The sequence below is a fragment of the Etheostoma cragini genome, chromosome 9 (assembly GCF_013103735.1).
Source record: "Etheostoma cragini isolate CJK2018 chromosome 9, CSU_Ecrag_1.0, whole genome shotgun sequence".
NCBI classification, from domain to species: domain Eukaryota; kingdom Metazoa; phylum Chordata; class Actinopteri; order Perciformes; family Percidae; genus Etheostoma; species Etheostoma cragini.
Window position 1 is genome coordinate 29308807 of NC_048415.1, and position 9836 is coordinate 29318642.

The following is a 9836-nucleotide window of genomic DNA, read 5'->3' on the forward strand; positions in this document are numbered from 1 at the left end:
TGTTACTTTTACTTGAGTAAAGAAGTTTAATCAGTACTTCCACTTTTACCAGAGTATCTTTTAACACAAGTATCTGTAGTTCTACTTAAGTACGGAAAGTGAGTACTTTTGCCATCTCTGGATAACTCCAGTGAAATGATGTGAAAGTTGAGAATTAGGGCTGGATTAAAGCTGATTCTGGTGTCCAACTTGGCCCCAGGTGTGTCTGTTAAAACAGACGGAGACAACTTCTGTCTAGCTAAGTTTACATCCACTTGTCAATTGAATTACAGAATCTGAAGTTCGGTAAAAAAAAAAAAAAAAAACTCATGCGAATAAAGCTGGTGAAAGTGTTGATGCTTCATTAAGACCAACGTGCAACCTAGCTAACATGTGAAGAACACACCAAAACCACTAGCTAACAGCTGAAGAACACACCAAAACCACTAGCTAACTTACTTTAAATGTGAAGAACTATAGACCAATAACAGGCTTAAATGAACTGACATAACTGACGTTATACGACTTACAGTTTTAAAAGAGGCACACACACAATCTCAGCTGATTATCCTCCGGACAGCTTGTCTCCTTTTCATTTCTCTCACTTTTTTCTCTGTGTGGCACGGCACCCGCTCGCTGTGTGTGACGCGTGTCCGCGCTATTGTCCGACATGACAACCTCTTGTAAAAACTAAAGTAACGAGCCAATTTTGTAAAATTTAAGGAGTAGAAAGTACCGATATTTGTGTTAAAATGTAAGGAGTAGAAGTAAAAAGTCGCCACAAAAATAAATAGTAAAGTAAAGTAGAAATATCAGAAAAATCTACTTGAGTACAGTAACGAAGTATTTGTACTTCGTTACTTCCCATCTCTGAGCACCAATGAATGCACTTTATTCTCTACCGCACTATTTCAATTTAAATACGGATATTTATATTTTATACTCTTTCCAACTGTATGTATCTAGTATCTAGATGTTTATATGTTTCACTCTACATGCTCTGCAAACCCATATAGACATTTAAGCAGTTATTTGTTTTAATTCATATAACTAATGACTCAACGCTGTTTTTAATTGTTTCTGTGTAGTATTCTTTTTAAGCTGTGAACTTTACACGTAATTTCGTACTACAGTGAACTTTGGTATGACAGTAAAGAAATCTTGAATCTCGAAACACTTGTCAGCATGGGAACACTGGTCAGCTCTGGCTCAGGAAGACTGGTCAGTTTAGGAACACTTGTCAGCACAGAAACACTGGTCAGCTCTGTCTCTGGCAAGCTGCATGTCCGGTGGGACTCTGGAAAACTGCACGTCAGCGGAGGTTCTTGAAGGTCGCACGTCAGCAGAAGTTCTGGGAGGCTGCATGTCAGAGGAGATTCTGGGCCGCTGGACGGTACGAGTTCTGGCTTGCTGGCAAGCAGTTTAACCAGCGCTCTACATTGGAGACCATGTCAACCATGTCCCCTCTCCACGGTTTCCAGGAAAAATAGCCAGGCCGTACCCTCATAGAACGGTTGGTGAACGGGGGTACTCACTGACCACGTTGCAGGCTCTTTGCAACTGGCAGTGGAGGTAGCTGACTGCCAGCAGGCTTGAAAGAAGACAACCTGCTCACATGTTGGGGTGAAGGCTCACAGCTAGGAGTCTCCAGGCGACCTAACCTTAGAGCTACATCTTGAGCCTTCCAACAAGAAGCTCTTTTCCACACCCCAAAGACACAAATAAGACTGTAAGTACATACAAACAGAGTAATTGTGCTGGGTTCATACTCAGTGAGATCATTCTGTAATGGCCTGTTAGGAATAACGGTGATGCTTGGACCCAAATGCAGTTCAGAGAAGATAATTTGTTAAACAAAAACTGAAACAGGTAACAGAAACAACAAAGGTATTAACAGGGGTAGACAGGCAAAAACTCACAACAAAGGTAATCCATGTGTAACCGGTTGGTTAGAATTTGGTCACGTGAGATGTCACGTGACCTATGCGGAAATAAAGGCTCGGCCGGTAAGCGCTGACGCTCTCTTGCCTTCTGTTGCTGCCTCGTGTGTTGGTGTCGGGACAAACGTTCGGTGTTGTGTTCGGGTCGCTGGATTGTACAGCCAAGGTATGTTGTTTGACATGTGCTGCATAGTTCGCCGGACGGCGATTAAATATACTGTTGTTTGTTTTGTTCATACAGTCAAGCCGAGTCATAGTGCCGCTGCTGTTTTGCCTATGTCAGATTGTGTTGCCTACACAAGAGTGTTCATTCACTTACTCAAGTGTTCCACCTGATAGATTGCTAGTACTGCAATTGGTTTTATTTGTTGCACTATACTACATTTATTACATGTACTAACATCACTACAGTAGGCAGAGGAATAGCTAAACATTTGACAAAGAGCAAGAGAGAGAGAGGAATTAGCCATTGCTAAGGGCTAAGTTAAAGTAGCTAACAGCGTTTTAACAATTGTGAGATAAGCAAGGCAGTCGCTGTAAGAGAAGAGAACTATAAGTGCTTGAGTAGAACTATTGTAGTTTGAATGCAGCCCAGGCCATTTGCCGCTAAATTAAACAATAAAGCAGAATTGAGTAATTTATTTGCTGGAGAAGCAAACTGACACTGGAGCACCGGAAATTAGTAGAATTAAGAGTTGTACATTTAAAAACCAATAGGGCACAATCACAAAAGGGGTAATATCTGTATAGGTAGATGTGAACAGCTTAGTACTTGGCCTGAAAAAAGTTTGGTCAAAAGATTTTATTTTACTTTAATCCCTGAGTCCCATGTGGGGTGAGAGGTGTTGCCTTTGATTGATGCCAGCCTGGCTAACCTCCTCCTCTCCCCCACCTCCTCTATGGTGTACAGAGGGCATACTAGAACAGAACTAGCCCTCTTCCCCAGTCCCTCTCTGTGCTCCCAGCTCAGCCCAACCCCACAGAGTCATGAAATAGTTTTTTAACAGAGTCCTGCACCAAAGGACCTCCGTTTCCTCAGCAGGTGGAGACGACTTTGGCCCTTTTTGTACTGGACATCTATATTTTTGGACCAGTCCAGTTTATTCTTGATGTGAACATCCAGATATTTGTATGTCTCCACCATCTCAAACTGTACACCCTGGATGTTATCCGGTGTAGTACTAGGCGGCCTCCTGCAAAAGTCAACCATTATTTCCTTTGTTTTGCTGGCTTTGATTTGAAGGTGGATTGATTTACACCCAGTATTCCTGATCATTTTCCTCTGATACCCTCCCAACAATGGCAGTATCATCAGAGAACTTCTGCATGTGACAGCTGCTTGTGTTGGGCCTGACGTCCGCTGTATATAGGGTAGAGAGAAAAGGAGCCAGCAGTGTACCCTGTGGTGCTCCTGTACTGCTCATCACAACATCAGACAAACAGTCCTGGAGCCTCACATATTGTGGTCTGTCAGTGAGGTAACTAATGCTCCATGCAGACAGGTGGGGGTCAACACCAGCTCCCAATAGCTTCCCCCAGGGCAGTGATGGTTGAATTGTATTGAAAGCACTGAAAGTCTGAAGTGGTTGGGCTCCCTGGGATGCACAGTTTTAGTTACTGGGACCACACACAAAGAATTCCACAGGACTGGAACTCACTCAAGACTCAGGCTCAGGTTGAAGATGTGCAAGATGACCTCACTGAGCTGATCTGCACATTACTTAAGCAGTCTGGAGCAAGTTATATCCAGGCCCGGAGCCTTTCTTGTCTTGATCTTTTTTAGCCCCTTCTTCACCTGATTGACTGGCAGAGAGAGACTGCTAGAGGAAGTTACATGTGTTCCCTGGAGAGAAGGATGGGGGAGGTGTATGAAACATCCATAAATTAGGAATCAAAAACAGTGGACAAGTGAGAATTGGGGGATGCTGATGTCTCAGAAGCCCTATGAGGGGATGAGGTGGTCCACAGTGGCAAGAGCAGAAAAGGTTGAGGAACCCACAGGTCTGAAGTCTGGTTGGAGAGGGAAGGAGAGGGGGTGGAATCAAATCTATTGAAAAAAAGATTCAATCAATTTGCCCTGTCACAGTCACCAGAAACACAGCCTCATGTAACTGTCCTTTCCTTCCCTTATCTGTGAGTGTGATGGACTGTGAGTGTGATGTCTGCAGCTGGGACACAGTGTGTAGGAGCTCACATGAGGCTGTAGCATTGGCTGAAGGGGGGATGTAAGCAGTTATTGCAATGATGTGCGCGAACTCCCTCAGTAATATGGTTATATGGCAGCATGCTAACTGGTAGCAACTTAATGTCTTTAGTGCAGCGGTGCTCCATAACACTGATGTGTCCGGGATTATACCATCTGTCATTCACAAACATCACTATTCCCCCACCCTTCCTCTTACTGCTCTCCTTTTCTATCCTGTCTGCTCTCACAAGTTGAAATCCAACCAGTGTAACCAGTGACTTTGTACTGAGTTCATGCAGCCGCGTCTCATGAAGCACATGACGCTACACACTTCTGGTGTTCCCTCTGCAGCCTGGTTAGTGTCATTAGCTCTTCCATCTCATTGGGGAGGGATCTAACGTTCCCCATAATGTGCTAACAGCTGTTCCCAGTGTAAACAATGGAGCTGCGGTCGAATACGTCTCCCATTGCAAAGTTGTAAAGTCCAAAAAAAGAAAAGAAATACAGCTAATCTCCAGAGTTGTTCATCCATATGTAACGTTGAAGAATAGTTTGCAAGAAAAATAAACCTGGAAAAAAAGAAAGAAAAGAATATGAGAAATATACTAAACTTCACCAAAAAGGTTCAGAGCTGCTGCAACAGGCCGCCCCTCATGCAGCACCATTCCAATATTGCGACTTCTGATTAGTCCCGGGGCCAAACTGCAATGTTTAGTGACCACTAGCTCTCTTTTTGCCTGTGGACCAACTAATACAACAGCTTTTTCACCATTTAATTTAAGAAAGTTGTTCTGCATACACTGCAGCCTAACCAGTCCTTAAATGGCAAAGGGTTTGGTCATCACTTGGGGTACATGAAATGTACAGCTGTGTATCATCAGCAAAGCTGGGAAATTAAGCTTATGTTCTCTGAAAATATCACCTAAAGTAAGCATGTATAATGAAAAAAGAAGAACAAGGCAGCTACCCTGAGCAACTCCAAAAAAGGTAACTTCTCTTTCTGTTAAACATATTCTCCCATAGTGAATTTTTTTTTAAACACTCCCAGAGAGGTTGACCCAGTTCTCAACACGCTCACTGAGCATATTATGATCAATGGTATCAAAGGTAGCACTTATATCTATCTTCTCCCTCGCTCTATCACCCACACACACAAACACACACACACACACCGGCTTGACGCACATACCAGCGCAAAAGTATAACCATTTTGCTACAGTGCTTCACAAGCATTATTTCATTTTGCCCAGTTGTGGCCCGTTAGGGCCAATAAATATGAAGCGTTGTTATTTGTATCGATCCACTGGACATAATATCTACATAAATGGCATTTGATTGGAGGCTAGTCTCACTTTTCCCACAGCAACATTGAAAGAGCTTAGATTTGTGTACAGCTTCTGTTAATAATGTATTGTATTAAGTGTCCATTTCATTATAATATTGAGATTTATCATAAATAATTTAACATGCACATGTTTTTATGTTCCGTTAAAAAAGGGGGGGAAGTGGGGTCACATTTGAGCATTTAAAAAATTACTTGAAAGTAATGCATTAGTTACTTCTGAAGTAACTTGTTACTTTTATAATTTGTAACTGAGTATCTAATTTAGTTACTTTTTGGTAGAAGTAATTAGTAACTGTAAACAATTACTTTTTAAAAGTAACTTGCCCAACACTGTGTATAATAAACGGATTGCCTTGGGAGGAATGTGGCCATCAAATGTGTCAATCCTTTAATAAAATAACAGCAGGAGGGGCAGTATTATTATTCTTAAACTGCATAACATCACTAGTGTTCTATACATATGTTAACTAACCCAAACTGAAAGCTGATTAGCTTGTGTTTTATATTTCTCAAATTGCTACATTCAATCAACTATAGTGTGAAAGCTTTATAAGTGCAACAAAGAAAGGAATTTTTTGCAGGGCTATTGTGCTGCATTACTTTGAATAATGTCCTTTTATGTTATGCATCAATCAGTTAAGGTCTTTGTTAAAGCGCCCATATTATGATCATTTTCAGGTTCATAATTGTATTTTGAGGTTATACCAGAACAGGTATGAATGGTAAAAAAACAACATATTTTTGTTCTACTGCACATTGCTGCAGCTCCTCTATTCACCCAGTCTGTTTGGGTCTCTGTTTTAGCTACAGAGTGAGTCATTTCCCTTGTTATAGCTACAGAGTGAGGCATCTCAATTCTATAATCAGACAAAATACTTATTGTAGGTGATTTTAATATCCATGTGGACGTGACAACGATAGCCTTATTATTGCTTTCAACTCACTACTAGATTCAATTGGTTTCAGTCAGAGTGTGCCTAAGGCCACGCACTGTTTTAACCACACCCTCAACCTTGTGCCGACAAAATACATCGAACTTGAAGATTTAATAGTATTTCCGCAGAATCCTTTATTATCAGACCATTCTCTAATAACTTTAGATTTCTTACTACCAGACTGTACTAAAATAAATAAAAGCTTCTACACTAGATGACAGTGTATGCTAAATGCTAGACCATGCTAAATTTAAGGAAGATATTCCAACAGAATTCCTTAAATTCTGTTCTTCATTATAACAGAGGACCTTTATGTTAACTTAAGTCCCTCCCGAATTGATAAATGTGTTGCTACGACCTGCCTACAGACAACTTTAGATTTTGTTGCTGCTCTCAAAAGGAAGATGATGAAGCAAAGGAAACTAGCACCTTGGTATAACTCCCAAACTTGAAAATTAAAACAAATCTTGCAAAACTTAGAAACTAGAAACTTAGAAAAAGTAGGTGGCATTTCACCAAACTGGAAGAATCTTGTTTAGATTGGCAAGACAGTCTGAAAACGTGTAGGAAGGCCCTCAGAAATGCCAGATCAGACTATTACACAACACTAATAGAAGAAAATAAGAACAATCCAAAGTTTCTTTTCAGCACTGTAGCCAGGCTGACAGATCGTCACAGCTCTATTGAGCCATGTGTTCCTATAGCTCTCAGTAGTGACGACTTTATGAGCTTCTTTAATAACATTATAACAATTAGAGACGATGTTCATCACCTTTTGCCCTCAATTTCTAACGGTTCACCTTTAAACACAGTAACACTAGAAAGAACGACAAGACCTGACATATACTTAAACTGCTTCTGTCATATAGACCTTCAACAAGTAATGTCAAAGGTCTCTCCAGCTAAACCAAGTACCTGTCTCTTAGACCCCATTCCAACGAGGCTACTTACAGAAGCGTTACCCGTGGTCAACACAATTACTAGATAAGCTTGATGCTGTCATGTAAATAGTTTTCAAATCAGCAATAAATATAACAATTTTTGATCGAACTCATATCAATTGCATGCTTAAATAACATACCGGTTAAAGCCCCGCACATTTCAAGAGAGCCCAACCCACTTCCGGGTTAAATCTGACCACTTCTGGTGTAGGCCCCGCCCAGTCCGAGTACGGATCCGGATACAGATAATTCATGTGGTAAACAGATACAGATACAGATACAGATAATGCTGTACTCGCTCATCCCTATTGGATATTAAATCCAGGAGGACCGACAATTTTCTACTTTTAAACTCAGAAATAACTAAAGTTATTGGGCTTGGCCCTAAACACCTCCAAACTACATTATCTAGGGATATAGCTGCTCTGGATGGTATTGCCCTGGCCTTCAGCACTACTGTCAGAAATCTAGGAGTTAATTTTAATCCTTTAACGCCAACCTAAAACAAACCTCAAGAACATTCTGTCTCAAAACTAGTCCATGCATTTGTTACTTCCAGGCTGGACTACTGTAATTCTTTATTATCAGGATGCTCAAATAAGTCCCTTAAGACTGATCCAGAAGGCTGCACCGCGTGTTCTGACAAGAACTAAGAAAAGAGATCATATTTCTCCTGTATAAGCATTGGCTTCCTGTGAAATCCAGGATTGAATTTAAAATCCTTCTCCTGATGTACAAAGCTCTAAATGGTCAAGCAACATCTTTTCTTATCTAGCTCTTAGTACCTTACTATCCGACTAGAGCACTGCGCTCCCAGAATTCAGAGTTGCATGTCTCTAAAAGTAGAATGGGAGCCAGATCCTTTAGCTAGCAGGCTCCTCTACTGTTCAATTCAATTCAATTTTATTTATATAGCGCCAAATCACAACAACAGTTATCTCATTGCGCTTTCCAGAGAGCAGGTCTGGACCGTCCTCTGTGATGTTATTTGCAGAAACCCAGCAGTTCCCACCAAGAGCAAGCACTAGGCAACAGAGACAAAGAAAAACTTCCTTTAAGAGGCAAAAAACCTCAAACTGCCCCCTGAACCCAAAACTGGAACCTGGTTCCACAGGACAGGAGCCTGATAGCTGAACGCTCTGGCTCCCATTCTACTTTTAGAGACTCTAGGAACCACAAGTAACCCTGCATTCTGGGCGCGCAGTGATCTGGTGGGGTAATAAGGTACTATGAGCTCATTAAGATAAGATGGTGCCTGACCATGAAGAGCTTTGTAGGTGAGAAGAAGGATTTTAAATTATATTCTGGATTTTACACGAAGCCAATACAGAGAAGCTAAAACAGGAGAGATGTGATCTCTTTTCCTGGTTCCTGTCATAACACGTGCTGCAGCATTCTGGATCAGCTGAAGAGTCTATGGACCTTTTTCAGCAGCCTGATAATAGAGAATTGCTGTAATTCAGCCTAGAAGTAACAAATGCATGGACTAGTTTTTCTGCATCATTTTAAGATAGGATAATTCTGATTTTTGCAATATTACGGAGGTGAAAAATGGTAATCCTTGAAATTTGCTCTATGTGAGAATTAAACAACATGTTCTGATCAAAGATAACTCAAAGATTCCTCACAGTGGTGCTGAAGGCCAAGGTGATGCCATCCAGAGTAACTATCTCTTTGGATAATGTGTCACGGAGATGCTGGGGCCCCAGAACAGTAACCTTACCTGAGTTTAACATTAGAACTTACAGGTCAACCAGATTTTAACATTCTGAAGGCACATTTGAAGTTTAGCTAACTGAATAGTTTTATCCAGCTTGATCGATAGATATTATTGAGTATCGTCTGCATTCCAATGAAAGTTTATGGAGTGTTTCCTGATAATATTGCCTAAAGTAAGCATATATAAAGTGAACAGGATTGGACCGAGCACAGATCCTTGTGAGACTCCATGTATTACTTTGGAGTCCAGGGAGGATTAATAGTTAACATGTACAAACTGAGATCGATCTGATAAATAAGACTTAAACCCCCTTAGAGCAGTTCCTTTAATGCCAATTAAATGTTCCAATCTCTGTAATAGGATATGATGGTCAATGGTATCAAATGCAGCACTAAGATCTAAAAACACCAGTACAGATATAAGTCCTTTGTCTGATGCAATTAGGAGGTCATTAGTAATTTTTACAAGTGCTGTCTCTGTGCTATGATGAACTCTAAATCCTGAATGACAATCCTCAAATAAGCTGTTGCTATGCAGAAAGTCACACAGCTGTTTGGCAACTATTTTCTCAAGAATCTTAGGGAGAAATGGAAGGTTGGATGTAGGTCTATAGTTGGCTATGACATCTGGATCAAGGTTGGGCTTTTTCAGAAGAGGTTTAGGCTGAATCCCATTTCCCCGTCTTACCCCTACCTTTTGGCCCTTACCCCTACCCCCTTGAAACCAAGGGGTAGGGGTAAGGGGTGAAAACATACCCCTATGAAATGGGACACCACTTGGTGACATCACCA

The 9836-nt window shown here is 41.1% G+C and overlaps 2 long non-coding RNA genes across 2 annotated transcripts in view; one reads left to right on the forward strand and one right to left on the reverse strand.

Moving 5' to 3' along the window:
* Nucleotides 1-3251, reverse strand: part of LOC117950421 — a 9714-nt gene extending 6463 nt beyond the window's left edge. The window contains exon 1 of the long non-coding RNA XR_004657888.1: nucleotides 3240-3251. This is a non-coding gene — a long non-coding RNA (uncharacterized LOC117950421). The remainder of the gene's footprint in view (nucleotides 1-3239) is intronic.
* Nucleotides 3159-9836, forward strand: part of LOC117950424 — a 9604-nt gene continuing 2926 nt past the window's right edge. The window contains exons 1-2 of the long non-coding RNA XR_004657891.1: nucleotides 3159-3494; nucleotides 3808-3819. This is a non-coding gene — a long non-coding RNA (uncharacterized LOC117950424). The remainder of the gene's footprint in view (nucleotides 3495-3807; nucleotides 3820-9836) is intronic.